Here is a 21,737-nt window from a genome sequence, read left to right as displayed (position 1 = left end):
TTTTGAGGCAAAAGTCAGATGAACAGGATCATTCTTGTAAACTTTTTATTTGTGTCTTGGCTATCAAATATGGAATTATACAAGGACCTTAGGGCCCATTACAACATCTTTTATGGAGATTGCATTTGGTACGAACTGTCGTAATTACACAGGGCTAGTACCCTTCAAGTAAAACTTGCAACATGAAACCAATAAATCTTTATCAGTAATGACATTAGAGGGGTACTGTACTCATTGCCTTTGCTTTCTTTTCTGAATCGGTCTTCAACAGTGCTCAGAGAGGAGGTTGCTGTGTAGAACACTGTTTACAAAATCTTTTCTTACATTCTATACTGAAAAGCTTGAGAATACAGCTTTATTTGAGAGCAAAAATTCTAGAACTTGTTGTTGGGCAAGGGAGACCATTTCTCACGCTGTAGTAAGGTGAAATGAGCCAAATTCCTAAAGCGATATTTAAGAGAAAGAAGCCTATGACACACTTTCACTTCCCAGCCAGTTGATATTGGGGAATTGCAAGCGACAGTTCGAAAATGTGTTCAAATTCCCGCAGCTAATTTTAAGATGCGATATCCTGGCTTTGTTTTGCTTGGATGCACATTCTTGATGGGACGTGAAAGCATGTCACTGGCAAGCCGGAGCTGTTGTGAACGTGAAGTGCCTGACTTCCTGTCGTGAGCAAATCCATGTAGCCCTTTGTGGTCCAAGCTGGAGCCCGTGGTGACGGACCCTGCTGGCGAGCATTAGGGAAGAGCTGAAGGTCTTTGGAACTGAAAGACGTCTCAGAGAGAGGACCCTGAAGCTCTGTGAAGTAGTTGGTAGGATAAAGAGCAGAATGTCCTCCTTATGCACACTCTTTGGATCCCCCTTTCAGTTTCTAAACAGGTGCTGTATCGAGTTTTGAGCAGTGTTCTTCTTTGTTATTTAACTCTTTGCTGCTAAGATGTATACATATTCAGACTTCCATTTCCCAAAAGCATTTATTTTATTTTTGCTGAAAAGGATTCAGTGTTTTGACCACAGGAAAGAACTAGGTTCATAGGAAGTCATAGCTGTAATATCGGAAGAGATTTTAAAAGAGAGCCATTGATAGTCACACCCTAGTAGGCGTTCCAGAAAATCAACTCAGAAGAAAGAAAAATAATTGTGCAAAAACTAAAAATTTATTTGCATTCCCAGCAAATGCTACTCTAATGTCTATTTTTGAACTTTGTTTTGGTACTTTTTTTTTTTTAAAGCAAACTATTGTGTGCTTTTGGTAACCAGTACAATAAACTGTAATGGTCTGTAAATAAATAAATATTGATGTATGCAATTTATGTAAACAGGCACTGTGGGAGAGAAGATGGCTCAGGGTTTCTATGTGAGTACCACCCTGGGAAGGAGACAAATCATTCCCAGTGTTGGGTTCATATCCCGTTCGGTTCCTCCTATAAGAGCTGCAAAGCCTGTTGGATGGCAGCCCCAAGCCACTGTGGGCTGGGTGATTCCAGCCCACAAACAGATGCTCAGATAGCCAAACGACTCTCTTGTTGGTGCCAACACTGGCATCATGGTCAAAGATTTAGCCAGGGTGGACTGAACCACCTTCCCATCTGTCATGCAAATGTCCCCAAGCAGCACTGAAGGACATGCCAGGTCAGCACTGGGGAACCTGCCCTACCAGGTCCTGCTTTGCGGATAAAATATGGCTTTAGTGGGTGGCGTTTACATCATTTCATCTCATTAACACGACAATATTGTGTTATTTACGCGATAATCTGTAATTGTATGTAAACACATACAGGATTGTGTACTCTGTGTAAATACATAATTTCAGACTTTGGAAAACTGGTAGTTTTTACTTGATGTCCGTTTGGGAGGTGCCTCAGATTCTTTGCCTGTGTGAGCCAGAGAAAGTTTAACAGTCTCTCTGCCTTTACAGCTTGATTATGCAGTGAAAATGAATTGAGGGGTTGGGGGAGTGTGGAGAGCCGGGAGGGAAAAAAAACCACATTCAGTTCCTCCCATCCCCACCCTGTGAGCAATTGATGAAACAGCCAGGAATCTTCCGGGGTGAATATGAACTTGGAGTGAGCACAGGCAGCGTGCCTGCACTTTTTTTTTTTTTTTTTTTTTTTTTTTTTTTGGACAGATGAATGGACAATGGTGATTGGGTGATTGTTTGAGGTTAGATTCTGTTCGCTGCATCACTTGACCTTGAAATGTGCCAAATTTAGATTTGCACTGCCTGTGGTCACGTGCACAGAAGAGCAATAAAATGGTGGAAGTGGGGGGGGGGGGAGGGTAAAATGCCAGCTGAGTTCAAAGGATGCATGAGCCACCAAAGGCCCCGCCAGGGTGTGTGTGCCTGTGCAGTCTGCATACCTACAGGGACTGATAGTTTATACCTGAAAGTAGAGTGGGGAAGGATTATAACAACACAGTCTCTGCCTTCTTCAGGAGACAACCCAAAATCCAGGGATTCAGGCTTGTGGAGTGGACCCCGATCACAGAAAGTTAGGTCGAAAGTGTGTGGACAGACTCTCAAAGCTGATTTTTACACCCCCCACTTAAAACAACAAACCTCCTAGCGTCCTTCTGTGCTTGCCCTTAGATCTTTAGAAAGCTGTTTGACAATGCAATCTAATCTTCATGAGGACAGAAGTTACAGAAACAACAACAACAACAACAACAAATAGATCCCGCTAGATTTTCCTCTGGGAAGAGAGTGGTGATCAGCACCCGAACAAGGTCCACGGTCATGGCTGTCAGGTCTTGAGACAGCTGTACCGCCCTTAGGTCAGACAAGTGGTGGTGAGCCTTCTTGGCTATTTTGGTTAATAGTTAGGGCATTCTAAGAATTCCCGTTGTTCTCCTTAGGAATACTTACTGAATATCTGAAAAGCCAGTGGCAAAGGGTGGTTGGAGTTGGCCTCTGTCCTGTGTACTCCCCTGAAATCTTTATATTCTGTTTGTGGTTATGGTTGGTTCCCATTGGTATATGTAAACTTAGGCAAGAAAATTAGCCAACAGGAGCTGAGGAGTTAAAACAAGAGATTGTATAATGAGAGTATCTAGAACTCAGGGCTGCTTTTCCCTCCTTACACAGGGAAGGACAGCTTTATTGATAATGCTCATGGCGTACATCGGAGGGACCTACTTTTATTTTTGAGCATTTATGCAGACTTTTTCCTAACCATTTTTTTTCTGGGATGTTGCAAAAACATTCTGTAGGCTCCACCTGGCCATTGCCTCTGGCTTTTAGCCCAGACATATGACAGCTTTGTGTGATTTCTTCTGCTTACCACTAGGGGCTTTACCTTGTCTGTGAGGCTGGTGTCCTGCTCTTTCAGAGGCAAGCAATACTCCAAATGTTCCTGTGCTCTCTAGCTGAGAAACTCTTTCTCCCTCCAGTTTTCTTCCCTTCCGTTCTTCTCCCTCACTCCTATCTCTCCACTCTGTGGAGTGGCACCGGGGATAAGATACAGTCACTGATGGCACCCACAGAGACTAAGAAGAGATCATGGCGCCGCGTTTGTTCTGAATCCTGGGATAAAGGAGGTTCAGGACTGTGGACAGTGAAGGGCACATGATCCAGACCTAGAGGCCTCTGGGATGGTAAGGTGAAAGGTGAAATGTGAGGGTTGAGCAGGAGTTACAGGAGAGGTCACTGCAATGTTCTCTTGTGTCTTATGTTGCAAAGGTATCTTGTCTGTTGGGAACAGGGGCTAGTTGCATCTCTTCCTGATAGACAGTGACTGAGTTGGGGACTCTCACAGGGTTTCATCAATCTTGTGGAGGACTGTGGATTCCTGGAGAAGAAGGCCCCAGTGTTGGCCTCTGACCATCCCCACCTCCAGGACTTACCTATGTCTCTCATTCTTGGTGTTAATTTGTTACTCATGGTTTCTTTCCAGACAAAGGTAGTACAACTATACTGATCAATACTGCTCATTTAAAATTTCTTGTCACATTGACTTACTATCACAGGAAGAATTGTAATGCAAGAAAGATTTAAAAACAAAAGAGGTGAAAATATAGCAAATCTTTCAGATATTCAGTCCATTCTTTAAATATGCATTGAGTAATAGCTACATGATACAATGTGGTACAAGGTATGGAAAATAATAACAAGCTGGGTGTTGTGCCTGGATTTTACCTGCCATTTTAGTGCCCTTGAGACTGAAGCAAGAGGATTTCTGTGAGTTGGAGGCCAGCCTGGGCTAATGAGTTCCAGGATAGTCTTGACTATATCATGAGACTGTCTCAAAACCCTCAAACTAAAAACCAAATCCACGAAATATCTATTAACAAAACCACGACAATAAACAAACAAAAAGCCTCAAACCTCAAGGGCCAGAGGAGGCTCAGTCGGCAAAGTCACTTGCCAGAGGTGGCTCAGCGGGTAAAGTCACTTGCCACCAGGCCTGAAACCCTGAGTTTGGTCCCTGGGACTGAAATGATGGAAGGAGAGAACCAGCTTCCACCAGTTGTCATCTGACCTCCACAAGTGTACTGTGGCATGTTCATGACCACACACATACATGTACATACACACAAACTAATGTAATTTAAAAAAAACACCCAAGGGCTGGAGAATTGGCTCGGTGACTAAGAGCCATTGTTTTTCTTCCAGAGGACCCAGGTTATGTTCCCAGTACCCTTCTTGGGTGGTTCACAGCTATCTGTAACTCTAGCTTCAGGAGATATGACATTGTTTTTGGCTTCTGAAGGCAATTGCACATATGTGGGGAGCACACACGTGCATGCTCATGCGTATGTGCGCACACACACACACGAGTTGGGGGGCAGAGACAGACAGAGAGAGAAATACAGATATACATAAAATAAAAATAAAATCTTAAAACATCCCCCAACAACAAAACAGCCAAGCAGCCCTCTGAGCAGACTCAGAAATGCCCAGCTGGACTCTGCTTTGTGGTTAGACACATTAGACTGGGATGCCCACAGGACGAGGCAATGACAACAACAGCAATAATTTTCCAAAACTCATTCTCCTTCAATGATGCATTTAATTTGCAGACTCATGGCAACTCAGGAGCAGCCCTGTTCAAGCTCTGCTGCTTTAACTGGGACATTTGTCCTCCAATAGAATGATCTAGACTGTTGGGTAGGTGGGCTCTTTCTTAGAGGGTAGCTCCTTTAGAAATCAGAGGAATGGAGACCATCCTGTTCCCCCCTCCTTGGAAGACCCAAAGGGAAAAGGCAATGGACTTCCAGAACTTTCTTAAGTGTAGATTTGTGATGCTCTCTGAGGATGTGAGAGCCATACAACATGTTGACCTGAAATGACAAAGTTTGAACAGACCCTATCTCACTACAACACAAATGGGCAGGCACGTGACCCTAATACTGGAGAGATAAAATTGCACATCTGAATTTTAGGGACAAAACCATTCATTTTGTCTGTTTCACCAGAATTACAAATCTGTGTTTAATCAGTTTCTCCTTCTCTTTATTTTTCTTTTATAGTTCAAGGGGTACCACGGATTCCCACACTCTTGGGACTCTCTTCCCCATACCCCTTTTTGAAAGGGCAAACACGTTTGGTCATCTATTACAGAATTAGCAGAATGGGCACAGTGTGGCAGATGAGTTCTGCAGTCCCCTCAGGAGAACTTTAGGATCTTGAATTTGGCTGAGAAATGAGAGCTAATTGAATTAGAGCAGTGGTCAGGGAAGGGCATACTTGCAAAAAATAAACTTTTTGTGTCTTTCATGATGCAGCCTGATTGGGGGAGTCTGGTGTGTGTGTGTGTGTGTGTGTGTGTGTGTGTGTGTAATACTCATGAGACCATACACACCATAATCTCAAGTGCCATCTAAGAATGGATGAGGACTATGGTGACCTTTGGTAAGTGGGTCCAGAGTTAGAAGCCATGCCACTCTTGGTGATTCACTTTGAAGCCACAATGTCATATTTTATGTAATGTGTCTAAATAAACACTTCCTGTTTCTTTCTCTTGACATATTTCCCACACAAGCAGGCTGAGTTCTCCTCTTCCCACGTCATTGCCTTTCTCTTATTGCAGATGTAAAGTGCTTATTCTTCTAAACAGGAGCACTGTATCTGCCATCCACCTGTTGACAGACATGAACAAATGTTCCTGGAGGCAAAGTCTAATCCCATCTACTCTATATCTGGATTTCCACAAAGACATTTCAGTGTTCAATCCTACTCTGTAGCCCATGTGGTTCTAAATGTGTTTCAAGTGGGTCACTGCCTTGGCATGGCCAACATGGATTTCATTTTTTTTTTTTTTTGGTTTTGCGGCCTAAGGAGCTAGTTTCAACAAACCACATACATAAAATTATGCATAAAATTAAACATAAGACCCTCAGCTTATAAGAAAATAAAAAAATGAAATGCAGGGTGGTGAGACTGCCCAGTGAGTAACGAAGCTTGCTTCTCGAGCCTAGTGATCTGAATTTGGTCTCTGGAACCCACGTGTCTTAGCTACTTCTCCATTGCTGTGATAAAGCACCATCACCAAGGTGTCTTACAAGAGAAAGTGTTTGATTGGGGGGTTAGAGTCCATGACGGTAGGGCAAAGGTATGGTGGAAGAACATCTGAGAGCTCATATCGTGATCTACAAGTAGGATGCTGAGAGAGCACACTGAGAATAGCAGAAGCCTTTTGAAACCTTCAGCCTCTTCCCCAACAAGGCCACACCTCCTAATCCTTCCCAAACAGTTCCACCAACTTGGGACCAAGCATTCAAGCTATGAACCTACAGGGCTGTACTCATTCAGACCACCACACCATGTAAAGCTGGGAGGAGAGAAGCAACTACAGAGTTTTCCTCTGACCTTCACAGATGTACAGTGGTATACCCACTCCCTCTGTCTCTGCCCTCTCTCCCCTGTGTCTCTCTTACACACTAATAATAATAAATAAACTACAAATAACATTTTACTGAAACTTGGATAATGAAAATAATTATTTGTAATTATTGATTACCCTTGACACATTACATGAAAATTCATCAATAACTGAGTCTTAAGGTTTAGATCATTACCCAACATGTATATTATATTCAATGTATGGCTTATATTCAGATCAAAGATCAAGTAAAGGGAAGTTTTTGTTAAAATTTATTATTTTGTTTAGCAAGAAATACATACACACATGCTTACACATACACTTTATACTCAAGGATTATGCAAGTAAAAAAGTTATTAAATTTATTTTCAGTGCAATGTAAATATCCACTCATGCACATGACTTGTGCAAGTGTCATGTGATAACATCATGAGTTTCCTGCCTCTTTTACGCTAAATCCACTGCTGTCCTGGGCACAGTCCTGGCCTGGAGTATAATTTAAAGTCTAGCAATCCCAGTCAAATGAATGACCATCCTGGATGATTGTCTTGGTCCTTTGGGAGTCTTCTTTGGGTTGCCATTCAGCTGAGGGTGTGCTGCTGTCCCCAAGAAGTTACTTCTTGGTTGGACTTGGAATTGTAATATTTCTCTGACAAATGAAGCATCCGTGAAGTCAGCATGGTGTGCTTTACCTTCTGGGTATTTGTAACGATTGGCTCTGTATTTTTAGTTCCGAACAACAGTTAAGTTTTAGGATTCCTGTGTGACTGTTTTTATCCCAGAAACATGTGACAGCTTGTCATGAGGCTGTCTTTTCGGGCACCACACCCCATGGCCCAAAGCATACTCAAAGGGCTATATTAGGGACACATGACAAATGTCTGGCAATTTATAAATATGTTTGATTAGTTAACTACTTTCTAGAAAGGGGCTCTGTACTGATTGGTGTACGACTATTATAAAAGTGTCTGAGGATTGAGACAGAACCGCCATCCAGGAATAGTTCCTGTTCCTACCAGACAAGCTGGGAAACTTCAAAAGTCACAGAGTACTAGGTGGAGGGGAGGTCATGCCCCAGCTGTGGGGTGTCATCAGCCCTAGACTAAGCCCTGTGGCAGTCTCACCCGAAGGTATTTTTAAAGCAATACTAAAAAAGATCAAACTATTTTGAAGTCACATATTCATCTTCAAACAAAGCTCAATAATATTTATAGAAATCAAAAGATACACAGCACCCAGGAGGCACACACAAATACACAGTCTGGCAGCCAGTAAAAAGTTACCAGCCATGCAAAGAGATAAGAAAACACAAACCACAACGAGGAACAGACAGAAACACCAGAAGTCAATCCAACCTGACTTACAACTACGAAGACATTAGAATAAGCAGGAAAAAAAGCATAAAAACAGAACCAAGTGCATTTCACGTTTCTAAAATATCAGAGGTATGAAAGTCCAGGAACAGATCCAAGTTAGATTTCCAGAGATGAGAACAACAGTGTGTGTGTGCATATGTGTGTGTGTATGTACGTGTATGTGTGTGTGCGTGTGTGTGTGCATGTGCATGTGTGTGTGTGTGTGAGAGAGAGATGAAGAGGAAAAAGAGAGAAAGAGAGACTAACAGAATGTCAGCAATTGAGGTATAGTATAAGAAAGCAGAATGTTCTCAAAATTTCAACAATAGATTATATAAAATGAAAAGACAGAGAAAATGAATTTCTATGGGACAGAACAGAACTAAACAAGTGATATGAACTTCAAGTGGCTTAATGTATATGTATTTTGAGCCCCCAGGAAAAGAAAGAAGAGAAGGGAGAGAATGAGAGAGGAGAGAGAAATGACAAGAGATGACACTTCAAATCTAAGTACACTGATAGTTTTACTATGAAAGGGTGAAAGACACGTTAGCATCCACCCAAAGAGAGCAGCCATGGCTGTATTAACACAAACGTGGTTGATTTCATGGTGAAAAGCATTACTAGGGGTAAGCAAGGTGATGTGTGGTGGTACATGGCTTTGCTCAGCAGATGCACCTGACAAACAGAAATAGGTGAACTTTAAGATTCCACAACCTTCCAGGAATTGCTAGGATGAGGTGATAATAACAAATCATTAAGAACACAGAAGGCTTGCACAACCCCGTCAGAGACATCACCCACCTAACATTTCTAGAGCATTCCACCAAGTGAAGGCAAAACATTTGCCAACATACTGTGAGCCATAACACACCTTGCCGCATATTTAAAGGGATTCGGGTCTTGACAATAGAATTCAATGATCAGAAAGATGGATGGGTAATTCCAGGAAAACAAGAAGACACATATTACAAATACAAAATAAAGCCAGAGGCGATGACCTGACGTAAGATGAAAGAATAAAGGAATATGAAGGGTAACTGACACCCATGTGTCATATTTAGCAATTCAACAAACTGGATAAACGGAGATTTCTTCAAAACCCACAAGCTACCAAATACCAAAGCTCATTCAAAGAGAAGTGTTTAGCATGAATATGAAAATAATTTTATTACAGAATCAAATTTTAATTAAAATAATCCCCACAAACTCCTCTAAGTTTAGAAGGCAAAGTTGGCAACATTCTCTAAACATTTAAGGAAAAGAAATGGTTGGCTGGAGGGACAGCTCAGAGGTTAAGAGCACTGGCGGCTGTTTCAGAGGCTCTGGGTTCCATTCCCAGCACCTACATAGCAGCCGTAACTGGGGTTGCCGGAGAGCCGCCACCATTTTCCAGACTCCTCAGGCTCTGAGCATGTGCACGGTGCACAGATATAAGTTCAGGCATAGTTATTCATATGCATAAAATAAAATAGAAGTAAAAAATTTAAAAAATGTTATTCTAAGATAAACTCAGGAAATTTAAGAGAATATTTTTAAAATTAAATGAGACATTGTAAAATTAGAAAACCATATTCCAACATAGTTAAGACACAGAGATATAAAGATTCTGTAAATAATTTTAGCAAGTTAAGTCTAACAATATTTACGGAGAAGAAAAAAAATCCAAATGGAATTTACCTTAAGAATTTACCATTGGCTTAATAAAAAATTAATGTAATTTGCTTTGTTGCTAAACAAATACCATATTATCATCACAGTAAAGTTGTAAAAAAAAGCATTCAATACAATCCAACTAATTTCTGATCAAACTCCCACAGATTAGGAATAGAAAAAAGCTTCTGTAATCCATAAAGGCATCTGTGAGCAGACTCTGGCAACATCCTGATTAGGAAATGCTGAGGGCCCTCATCCAAACCTCAGGAACAAGGCGGGATGGCTACTCTCAACACTGCTGCTTGGCTGGAGATGCCCCCATCCAGTCTAGTGGGACACTGACTAAGGAAACTGCAGAGAGTGTGAAGAAGAGCTGTCCTAGCAGATGGCTACTGAATACATGACCAGATCTACAGAGAAGGTTGCAGGGTGCAGAAGCCAGATGCAAAACTGCTGAGTTAATAAGATGCACCTCAACATCTCAGTGTCACATACTGACATTAGAATATCTTTTAGTAAGATGACAAATATGAAGTGCTTAGGGACAAAAGTAGCGAAATTCAAGGCCAGCGTACGTACTGCATATACGACACTCACAGGTGGCTATAGTATTAGCATCCCACAGATCAGGACCCAAGGCAATCCCAGGCTAACACTCACAAGGATTTTTTAGCCTATTCATTTCATCCCATCCCTTCCTCTCCTTTCCCACCCCATTCATTCCACCCCCCTCCTGTCCCATGCCATCCATCCCATTCCCTCCTACCCATCCTGTCCCCTCCTCTTCCACCCCATCTCAATTTCTGAAGCTTAAAAAAGACTGATTCTGAGCCAGCAAGATGGCTCATTAGGCAAAGGTTTGCTGACTAGCCAAAGGACCTGAGTTTGATCCCTAAGTGTTGATGGAGATTTTTTTTTCCATCCAGCAGTCCTGGACTGGTTTATCCCCACCCACCGGGTCCCTGCAGCTGCTTATGAAATAACCACTCCTAGGCTTATTATCAGTTATTTTTTTTTGGTCAATGGCTAGCTCTCTCTCTTATAAATTAGCCCATTTCTATTGATCTGTGTATTGCCACATGACCATGGCATTACTTCTGTTCTGGCATCTTTCTCTTTAGGCTGCTGTTGGTATCTTTCTTCTTGGGTGACTACATGGCATCTCCCCGACTCTGCCTTATCTCTCTCCCTATCTTTGTTTCGATTTCCTGCCTAAGTACATTCTGTCTGGCCATTGATTGAAGCAGCTTTATTCATCGATCAATAAGAGAAACACATAGTCACAGCATACAGAAGGACAAGGAAATTCCATATCACCTAAGACTCACACGGTGGATGAGAGAGCTGACTCCTGAAAGTTGTCTTCTGACCTCCACAGGAACGTGGTGGCATGAGTGAATTCCTCCCACAAACATAAAACAATAAATAAATAAATAAAAATTTTGATTCTTAAAACTGTTTTGGCCAATGACTTAGCAGAGCAAAGCCAGGTAGGAAATCAGAACAGAGATAGAGTAGGCAGAGTCAGAGAGATGCCATGTAGGTGCTGAAGAAGACAGATGCCCAGAACATTTACCAGTAAACCACAGCCTCATGGCAATACACAGATTAATAGAAATGGGTTAATTTAAGATGTAAGAGCTAGCTAGAAATATGCCTGAGTCATTGGCCAAGCAGTGTTGTAAATTGAATTCATAAGGAAAAGCAGATCCAGAATAGCCTAAAACAGCAACAAAACCCAGTCAAACAGAACCCAAGACAACCCCTAGATCCCCCAAAGAAGTCAGAGTTGTAGTGGTTGTGGAATCTGATAAAGGCTTATATTCAGAGTGTTTGCAAAGCTCTCTGAACTCAAGAAAACAAGAAATCCGTTAAAACCTGGGACAGAAGTTTGAACAGATGCTTCTCCAAGGAAAATTCAAGGGCCCGAGGCACTGAAAGGCACTCAGCCTCATGAGGGAATACAAATCAAGTCACAGTCAGGAAAACAGCTAAAACTGAAAACCTTGACTCTGCTAAGTGTGTGGACCAGGAGCTGGAGCTCTCACTCACCGCTGGTGGGAAGAGAAAACGGACAACTTCTTCAGGAGACGTCTGACACAGTCTTAAGACTCCAAAATGATTCGGCCACAACACTCGTACATATGTACCTAACAGAGTCCAAAGCCTGGGCCATACAAAGACGAGGCTTTCTTTGTAATAGGCAGAGGCTGCAAGAACCCAGCGTGCACTCCATGCGGGAGAATGGGGAACCTGAGTGTACCTGCACAGTTCAACACAGCTCAGCAGAGACAACATTCTACACAATTGTGATGAAGGAAAAAAATCCAGGCAAAAAAGAGTGGACACTGTCTGCTTTATAAGCCAATATAGAGTTCCCAACAGATCAGCAGTTTCCTGGGGGCAAGCAGGGTGGGCAGGAGAAAGGGTCCCCTGAGGGGAGAGGGAAGATTGCTGGTGGTGAGTATGCTTGAATTTTGATTTATCAGGTGGATAAATATATCATGTCCATCAAGTTACATGTTCACGTACAGTTTATTGAATGGCAGTTTATGCTCTGAGAACAAATCAGAAAATGTGGTATAATTGACTGAAACAGAAACAACAAAACCAACCAAGATCAAGTATCTGGAGCCGTTAGGCCGACGAGGCAATGGATGCTCATGGGATCTGGTGTGTCAGGGAGTCCGGGAAGCAGTGATCTCCATTTTCCAAGGACTGCAGCCTCGAGTTTTCCATTGTGGGACCTTCCCTGAGGTTTGCTAAGGAGAAGTGAAAGGGAGGAGCCAGAGGAAGGACACGGCGTTATCAGGATGCCCACCTCTGAGGGCTCTTTCTTGCACTTTGCCTCCACAGACCAGAGAAGTCTGACAAAAGATGAGGATGAACAGTGCCAAGCGAGAGTCACTGCTGACATCCTTACCCAGATTCCAGTCCAACCTGCCTTCTGGGAAGCTGAGTCGTACGGTTTAAATGTGGACGTCTTCCATAGGCTCATGTTGGAACCCTAACTTCTGGTGTTTCAGGTGATTGAGGATCTTTTCAGAGGTGGAGACTCACCTCTGAAAACACTCAGTAGGGGTGTGTTGTAGAGTAGACTATCACTGAACTATGTAAAGATGTATTGCGTTTGTTTATGCTGCATTTGTTTAACTATGTAAAGATGTGTTGCTGTCTTACCTTGCCTGCCTAAGGCACCTAATTGGATGGCCAATAGGCTAGGCAGGAGAGGGATAGGCAGGGCTGTCAGGCAGAGAGAATAAATAGGAGGAGGAATCTAGGAGGGAGAGGGAAGGACGGAGAGGATAAGGATGTCTGGGGTCAGCCAGGCAGGCAGCTGCCCACCAGCCAGACATGGGGTAGGACGTACAGAATGAAAGAAAGGTTAAAAAGCCCTAAGGCAAAATGTAGATGAAGAGAAACAGGTTAAATTAAGTATAAGAGCTAGTGGGACAAGCATAAAATAAGGTTGAGCATTCATAACTAATATTAAGTTTCTGTGTCTTGATACAGTGGTGGGCTTTGTGCATGACCCCACTTCCCATGCAAGGTTGTTTCCTGTTCTACTAAGAAGGGGACAGGCAAGGGACCCCAGCTGCACACCTGGTGCCTTTCTCTCTACACTGGACTGTGCCCTTTCAAAATGCGAGACAAATTAACCCCTCTCTTCCTGGATTTGTTCTTGGTTAAGTGTTTGGTCTTGACAACAAGAAGACTAACCCAGCCCTTGCACAGGATACAGTGGCTTGGCATCCAGCATGGATAGCAGATGTGTGGAAGCCAGAGGAAAGTCGAACGAGGAGAGAAGCCACTTGTGAGACGTCAAGTAGGGCATCTCTGAAATGCTTTGTAATAGTTCCATATTTTTAGTGCAGAGCAGCAGTTAAGTTTCAAAATGCCCAGTTAGCTGTTTTTATCTCAGAAACACGTGACAGTCAGGAGGCTAAATCGGGAACCACACCCCATGGTTCTGAGCACACTCAAGGAACTATATTAAGGGCCGTGTAACAAGTGTAGGAACAAATTACAAACCGTTCAACCAGTCTTAGGCACTAAGCATTGGAGGCAAGGGCAAGCACTCAGACACTTGCTGTGGAGTTAAGGAGTGTTGCGAATCAGTACAGTTGATGGTGCGGTGGTTTGGTGGCCATCTTTAGGACTGGAGGGCTAAACTCCAAAGTTCCAAACACTCCCCAAACGAGTTATGTGCAAAAGTGCGGCGTTCTGATCAAAGTTTTGCTTCTACAACCGAGAATAAATAACTTCTCTGAACGGCGACACACGCATCAGCCTTGCTGTTCTGTGCCACGGCGCGTGTAGTGTTGTACTTACTGTGAAACGGAGACCATAGCTCAGGTGCGTTGGAGCTACTTAAAAAAGCTCTGAAGCCATTAAGACAAGAATCACTTGCACTGGTGCTAATCCCCATCTGGGCAGAGAGTATCCATTTGCCCTTGGGACGCTGACTGGTAAAGATCTACGCGGCAGCAGGGTTCAAGGATAGTGCGCGTAACAAAATGTCATCCGTGCCCATTTACTAAGCATCTTTTCTCCACAGAAACACTGGCACAGTGTTTAAAAAGCAGGTGTTTAACAAGGTCACCTAGATTTGAATCCGAGATCTTCCATTTCTTCTAATTTTTGAGGCTGGGGATGAAATCACCTCCCTCAATATCTCATCTTGCTCTTCTCTCCTTATGGCTGTCAGACTTGTTTTTCGGATCAAGTAAACGGAGACGCGTGAAGCGTTGTGAATAGCACCTGATCTGTCATCACGACTCATCAGATTTAGAGATTTAGTCCATTTTTGTCATGGCAGGAAACATGGCAGCATGCAGGCAGGCATGGTGCTGGAGAAGGAGCTGAGAGTCTACACCTTGATCCACAAGGCAACAGGAAGTGAACTGTCTACCACACTGGGCATAGCTTGAGCATGCCTATAGCAAGACCTCAAAGCCCGCTCCCACAGTGACACACTTCCTCCAACAAGGCCAGACATCCTAATAATGCATTTAAACACATGAGTCTATGGGGACCACACCTATTCACACCACCACAGTTACACAGCGAGTTTGAAGTCAGGCTAAGATACCTGTCTCAATAGACAAAACCAAACCCAACAATATCAAAAGAAAATGACTTATTGTCATTGGTAAAGCTACTTGTTCCCATGGAGCTAGCTCGTTTGAGACTCTTAGCTGGTCTACTGTCTTTCCCCCTTCCCTTCTGTTTGAGCTTTGGTGACTTTGTCTACATTTTGGAAATGACCTTTTCAATTACTTCAGAGATTGTCTAGAGAGTAAAAACATGGAGTACCAAAAAGTAAGCACTGGAACTGCAGAGGGAGGAGGTTGCAGAATGGCAGCATCAAGGGTCCCTATTCCTAAGAAAGGGCCAGTTTAGATCACATGACTCCTCAACCACTTAAAGATGTATAAGTTCACAATATAGTCACAACAGTTTGAAAAATAAAACCGTCTAAATTCAAGAAGCCAAGGACAACAGTGCAGTCTTATTTTCTTTCAGGAAGATGCTTGAGGGACTTGCCCTGAGACTCCTCTGATTTGTCTCCTTGGAATTAAAGGAAGATGGGAATTATTTCCACATGGCCTGAAGGAGAGGTGTTCTTATTGCAATCTGGCTGGCTGGGAGTGCCCAGCTTTGCATATGACCCGGGCAAGCAGGAAGATGTATCCAGGGGTCTTCATGTGCTTTCTGTAGCTGTGCTAGACCACCATTACCCAAACCAACTTGGGATGGAAAGGGCATATTTGGCCTGCTGATGTCCACCATCAGGTAAGACAGGGCAGGAACTTAAAGAAGGAACAGCAATAGAGGCTGTGAAGGAATGCTACTAATTGCAATTGCTTTCGTATATGCCCCAAGACTTGCCCAAAGATGGTACCCATAGTGGACCATGCTCTTCCACATCCCTCATCAGTTAGGATGTCCCCACAGGCTTAGCCGAGGGTCAGTCTGATGGAAGCATTTTCTCAATGGAGTTCCCTCTTCTCAGATGACTCTAGCTTGTGTCAAATGGACAGAAAACCCAGCCAGCACAGCGGGTGAGCAAGAGCCTCTTTGTTTTCTGTCACTTGTCTCAGGGCATGGCAGACTTCGTCTAGGGACCTGCTGGAGAGTTTGGGTGGGTTTCCTGTTTCTCTTCTTGCCCAGTGGAAAGGCATTCTGGATTACTTCTCTCGTCCACCCCCCTTCTTCTTTGGCATTTTAGTTATCACTGTTCTTGCCAAGCACACCCTGAGAGCTACTGTTTGACTTACAGTCGTGGGTGGATAGCTTGATCTAGAAGTTGCCCCGATGCTTCCAACTGGCACACTTGGGGTGGAGCTGATATGCTCCATTCTGTCGGAGTGCCACTCCAATGGTGGTAGCACCATCCATCCCAGGACTCAAGAGAACAATATCAAGTCCTTGTACCTCCATCCCTCCAGCTCCCTCCTAGTTACTGAATCGTACTAATTTGTTCTCAGATTATTTTTGAACTATTTTTTCTATTCCCCCTGCCACACTACACTGTTGAGTCCTCTTCTTATTAGTACTAGAATCTCAATCTCAAGCCACAGCCCCCTAGTCATCCTTCCCAGAGTCACTAGGACAGCACAGGGCTGCAAGGTGGCTGCTGTGTTTGTGACACGGCAGGCATACTCTACATCAGAGGATGTCACCAGTGGGGTAACATCTCACGTTTTGTCGCAAGCCTATTTCTGCTCAGAAGATTGACCACAGCGAGTAAGTAAAGAAAATCTACTCACCCTTCTGATCAAAACATCTGAGTTGGGCATAAGCCCTAGATTCAGATCGAGTCTGCCTTTCTTGCCAAATGTGTTAGCAATCAGCTTTTTGCAGTTTTGGATTTTTTCTTTTAATTGGGCATCTCTGGTTTAGCTTCAGCAGGCCTGTGTTGCATAATCGGCTTTAGGAACTTTCTAATTTAAATTTTCTTTCTTTCTTTTTTTGTGGTACTGAGGTGGAACCCAGTGCCCTGCACATGTTAGGCAAGTGCCCGGTCTCCAGCTTATACCCAGCATTCTTTTTGCTTTCTATTTTGAGACAGAATCTCACTAAATTGCCAAACTGGGTCCAGAATGAACTCACTCTGGAAACCAAGCAGACCTTGAACAGAAGACTTTCCTGTCTTGACCTCCAGAGTACTTGGGGTTATGCCACCAGATGACCTGGCCTGTTTTCAAAAATGTTATGGTCCCCTTGGCTTGCAGAACAAATTCTAATATGGCCTCTTGGTGGTCACAGCATGTGTATCTTCTTCAGTTACCATTCCCTTCTTCCCTGTACCTGCTGACACGCCAGTGGGTTCCCCAAGCTTTCTATTCTTTGATGCTTCTTCCATTTACCACTGAAACCAGGCCACAGCTGTCTTTCTCTGTCATTTTGTTTAGCATCATGATCCCCAGGACCGTCCACATGGCCACAGGTGGCAGAACTCCAATTAATTAATTAATTAATTAATATGGATTTTTTTTTGAGACAGGGTTTCTCTGTGTAACAGCCCTGGCTGTCCTGGAAGTAGTTCTTGTAGACCAGGCTGGCCTCAAACTCACCAAACCAGATGACATGGCTTTGCCTGTCCATTCCTATCTTCCCCCATCTCTTGCTTGTGTCTCCTTGGGCTATACTGGGTGACTCTTCCTGGCTGTTTACACACCCATCATTTATAGGCCACTAGGATTCTCTTGCAGCTTTTCAACAGTCCCCACCCAGGCATGCTGCACGCAGTTAGTAATTTAATCACGTTTCTCAGTCTCTCGCCATTTTTATCATTCGCCTCTTAACTCCCTTTAGCCTTTTCTGCATCTTTATGGTATTGAAGTGCCCAGAATTTAATGTAATTTTCCAGGCGTCGTTTGTGAAAGGCTATTGAAATGAGTATCACCTCTGTGCTCTGCTGATGGAGCTACTGGGAACAAAGCCCAGAACGGCATTAGCTGACCTGCTGCTGTATCAGCTTTACTACCCACATCTAGCTTTCTTCTCACCGATACTGTGCCAACTCTTCCACACAGCCTGGGCATTTTGCTCCATGGGGAGAAATGGGCATAATATTTTTTTTTACAGTGGACTTTCCTGACTCTCTCTCTCCCTCTTTTTTTTTTTTTTGGCTTTGAGTCAGCATTTAGCATCAAGGATGAGAAGGGAGAAAAGTTAAGAACAGATATCAACAGAAGAAATCTATTCAGTGATCCAGCTTTCTATTACAACAGATATCAGAGACAATCAATTTAAAGAGAAAAAAGGTTGTTTTGGCTCACTGTTTAAGATGTTTCAGTCCATGATTGATTGGTCCCACTGCCTTTGGGCTTATGGTGACATAGAGCATCATGGTGGGAGTGTGTGGCAGTGAGTGTGACTTAGTTCATGGGGGTGGGTTAGTAGAAAGAGGAGAAAGAGGGAGGAAGAGTACAAACTGGAATCCCAAATGTCTCCTCCAAAGCCATGTCCCCAGTGGCCCAACTTCTTTCATTTAGGTTCCTTTCTTCTAAGGTCCCACTACTTCCTTCAATGCAACACGTGGCCTTTGGGAGGCCAAGAGCTAAACTATAATGAATAATATAATCAGTAATTGTCACTGTGTGTCAAGGGCTGACTGCACTGGACTCTGTGCTGAGACATTCCTGTAAATTGTTCTATAGACTAAGGCGCGTTAGGCCAGAGGCATTAAGCAAGAAGCTAGAGGCAGTGTAGCAGGGTTCGAATCTAGGCTATCTTGGCTGTAAATGTATGCATCACGGAGGCTTGGGTGGCACACAGCACTGGGATAATGTTTGATTTTATTGTTAGCTCAGATTCTAGGCCTCGTTTCTACATCCTGAGATGATGCACTCCTCAGAGGATCACTTTAAATCTATGAGTGAGGGTGAAGTGTCCGGGTGTGGTAGATGATGCTCAGTGAGCTTCTGCATCCCTCCATCCCTGAATGCCACTACCTGCAGCTGAGTGCAAGAATTTATTAAGACTAGAAGAAGAAGGCAAAGCTCAGACAGACAGATTCCTACCGAACAGAGACAGGATCCAAATATTTTAAACCTGAAGACTTGAATGTTCCAGGATACTGCTGATGGGACTTAATAGACTCTTGTCAACTCCGGCAACAGAACCACTCTGTGACACCTTACTGTGTGTGTCCTCCTTTTAAAAATATCAATGTTTATGGGAAATAGAAAAAGACAAGATCTCCTGAGTAAATTGGGAGCATGGGGACCTTGGGGGAGGGCTGAAGGGGAAAGGGGAGAGGCAGGGAGGGGTGGTGAGGGTCAACTGTCTGCATTCTGTCAATTATATTTTAAATAAAATGCTGATTGGTCAGTAGCCAGGCAGGAAGTATGGGTGGAAAAACCAGACAGGAAGTAGAGGTGGGTCAATGAGAATAGGAGAATTCTGGGAAGGAGGAAGCCCATTCTTTCCCAGTCCTGCCCAGACACAGGAGAAGGAAGATGTGACTGCCTCGCTGAAAAAGGTACTGAGCCATGTGGCTAACACAGATAAGAATAATGGCCTAATGTAAGTTGTAAGAGTTAATAAGAAGCCTGAGATAATGGGCCAATAAGTTTATAACTAATGGAGACCTCTGTGTGATTTCTTTGGGACTTAAGGATTGCAGGATCTGGGCAGGACAGAAAACTCAGGCAACAGAGGAGAGCAGAGAAAAATGTAGAGTTCAATAAAAATGAATAAAAAAATAAAATATCAATGTTTAGACAAAGTAAGTCAACTTTGTTACCTTGATGACTGTGTTTATATGTAAAACATGTGTGCAGGTACTGACAGAGGCCAGTTAGATCTCTTTGACCAGAGGTGGCAGGTGGTTGCTAGCTGCCTGATGTGGGTGTTGGAACTGAACCCAGCTCCTCTGCAAGAGCAATAAGTACTCTCGAAATCAGAGAGTACTTTCCTAGCCCCTTAAACTTAAAAAAGCCCACCTATCCATCTGTCTATCTGTCTACCTTCCTACCTACGTATGTATGTATGTACATACCTATCTACCTACCTATCTATGTGTGTACATGCCATGACACATGCGTGGAGGTTGGAGAGCAACTTGTGGAAGTCAGTTCTCTTGTTTCGCTATGTAGGTCACTTGGTTAAACCCAGTTCATCAGGCTTGGCCCAAGTGCGTTTTACCCATTGAGTCATCTCACTGGTCTCAGATTTACTTTAACGTTTATCTACCGCTTATTTTACTTCTTCCGAACAACTCATGTGTCAGTAAGCATTCCTAAGTTACCTGCTATGTACTGAGAGGACCGTATGATGCCATCAGCGCTATCGCTATCATCACCATTACTACCCCTGTTGCTACCGTTACCATTATTACCATTATTGCCACCATCACCATGTCTACCACTGTTACCGCCTTTGCCACCATCACCACCACCACCACCACCATCACCACCATCACTACCACCACCATCACCACCATCACCACCACCATCACCACCATCACCACCACCATCACCACCATCACCACCACCACCACCATCACCACCATCACTACCACCATCACCACCATCACCACCACCACCACCATCACCACCATCACTACCATCACCACCATCACCACCATCACCACCACCATCACCACCATCACCACCACCACCACCATCACCACCATCACCACCATCACTACCATCACCACCATCACCACCATCACCACCATCACCACCATCACTACCACCATCACCACCATCACCACCATCACCACCATCACCACCATCACTACCACCACCACCATCACCACCATCACCACCATCACCACCATCACCACCATCACTATCATCAGCACTTACTGGGCACACATGGTGCATATGGCACTATGCCGTGTGCTTTGTAGACCCAGTTTTTTTATTCTTCATAATTATCCTGTAAAGTAACTGAAGTTCTTACTCCAGTGTTGAAAATGAGAATGTTGTTGCTTGGGGATGTTGAATAATTGATCCAAGGCTATTTAGGATAGAAAAGGTAAAAAAGAAACATGAGCTACATCTTTGCTTATAATCTGCTGGGAAGCAAAATGAAAGCATAGGCAAACCCAGGAACCTTTAGAAAAGCCCTTGAGCAAATGGAAAAGTGCACACTTTTAAGCTGGAACTTTGTAGACGTTCTGGACCAGAATTGATGAAGGTCAGTGTGTGTGTGTGTGTGTGTGTGTGTGTGTGTGTGTGTGTGTGTGTGTAGATTTCTGTTGACAGAGGTTTCTGTCCCTCTTGGTCCTGCAGCCATTCTGTCCCAAAGAAACACACAGAGTCTTACATTAATTATAAACTGGTTGGCCTATTAGCTCAGGCTTCTTAATAACTTTTATATCTTACATTAATCGATAATCCTTGTCTGTGTTAGCCATGTGGTTTGGTACCTTTTATTAGTGAGGCATTCTCATCTTGTGTCCTCTTTGTCTAGGTGATGACTGCAGACTGAGTCTTTCCTCTTCTTCCTAGAATTCTCCTATTCTGGTCATCCTGCCTATACTTCCTGCCTGGCTACTAGCCAATCAGCATTTTATTAAACCAATACAAGTGACAAATCTTCACAGAATCCAAGACCATTGTCCCACAGCAACCCCCCCCCCCATTTTTTCAAAGCAAGAACTCTGAATCTAATCTCCTTTGTTTAGCTTCTTTTTTTTTCTGACCATTATTCATAACAACTTGTAACCAACACTCTAAAAAAGACAAATATCCATAATCCAATATTTTGGGAATATGGGCATAGTTTTCTAGGCTACTTCCTGCTGATTGGGGGGTGCTGATAATCTTATGGAGACCTAAAGAAAATTTAGAATTATGATCAAGCCCTGACTGGAATATTCTGTGAGGCTTGATCATCTCAACCAGCAGTCGTTTTTTCTCCAATCAGCAGTCTTGAGGCT

This window comes from Arvicola amphibius, chromosome 13, assembly GCF_903992535.2.
Source record: "Arvicola amphibius chromosome 13, mArvAmp1.2, whole genome shotgun sequence".
NCBI classification, from domain to species: domain Eukaryota; kingdom Metazoa; phylum Chordata; class Mammalia; order Rodentia; family Cricetidae; genus Arvicola; species Arvicola amphibius.
This window is presented reverse-complemented; position numbering follows the sequence as displayed.